The following is a 1,072-nucleotide window of genomic DNA, read 5'->3' as shown; positions in this document are numbered from 1 at the left end:
CAACTCATATGGTTTAAAACGCATGATTTCAGCACGATAAACATGATAATCAGAACCAAAACAGATGTTTTTAGCGGGTCTGAGCTGTAATGCCGCAGCTCTATTCTGGAAAAGGGGGCGGGGTCAGCAGCTCATTTGCATTTAAAGAGACAGGCCCGAAAAACAGAGTGTTTCTGCTTCCACTCAAAATAGGCATTTTTTCATTCACCATTAGCATTCAAGAAAATTTGCATTACAAAACAATTGTCTTAATTGACTGTAAATGAACAACTGGTGAAAGTATGCTGATATGTGTTAAAATTCACCTCTAATTTCTCGCCTTAAAAGATGAATTCACTGAAAATAAAACCTAAATCTTCATTGATGCACCTTCATGTTTTTCCAAACCCGTGTGACTTTCTCTTTTTCTGAGAAACGCTAGTCATTGTACAGAAGAGAGAAGCTCTCTCCTCAGAGATCAGCGTGTTGTTTTATATTCAGCAGAAGAAAGAAAGTCCTACAGGTTTGGAGCGAGTAAATGATGACAGCATGTTCATTTCTGGGTGAATTACTCCTTTGATTGGTGCTGAAAGCGCTCCTGAAGTCTCTGAGCATTGACATTCTCATTAATGTCTTTTATACAGCGGATCTGTTGTGTGTCTGAGGGGAATCAGATGTAAGTGAGTTTGTCTCAGGAATGACTGTAAACCAAGCAAACGTTCTGCGCTGGAAGCGTGACGATTGAATGGTCTGCGCTGTAGCAGCGAGCTCACTGAGTTCTGAGTTCTGCTGTTGATTCTCTCCAGAGTAGTGTTACACAATCCTGTGGTGTGTAGTTCTCTTTGGCTGACACTGCATGTTGTTTCCTGTTCATGCTGCTGCTCTCTCGTCATTTCTGTCATTGGTTTGCAGAGGAAACATGATGTTATCAGTGCATCAGCAGCTACGTGGGTGTTTTTATACATTTAAATTATGCTTATTTAATTATACTTATTACTTACCTTCTGATAGGAGACAAGACAATATTCTTAATTTCAAATTGTCTAAAATTTTAATCTTTTTTTTTTTTACATAATTTTTTCAAATATTTTAT

General features: G+C 38.2%; 1 pseudogene; it reads left to right on the top strand.

Moving 5' to 3' along the window:
* LOC107693010 (heterogeneous nuclear ribonucleoprotein L-like) overlaps nt 1-1,072 on the top strand; it is a 50,284-nt pseudogene that overhangs the window by 7,923 nt on the left and 41,289 nt on the right.

This window comes from Sinocyclocheilus anshuiensis, unplaced genomic scaffold, assembly GCF_001515605.1.
Source record: "Sinocyclocheilus anshuiensis isolate Anshui unplaced genomic scaffold, SAMN03320099.WGS_v1.1 scaffold1200, whole genome shotgun sequence".
Taxonomy (NCBI): Eukaryota; Metazoa; Chordata; class Actinopteri; order Cypriniformes; family Cyprinidae; genus Sinocyclocheilus; species Sinocyclocheilus anshuiensis.
This window is presented reverse-complemented; position numbering and strand designations above follow the sequence as displayed.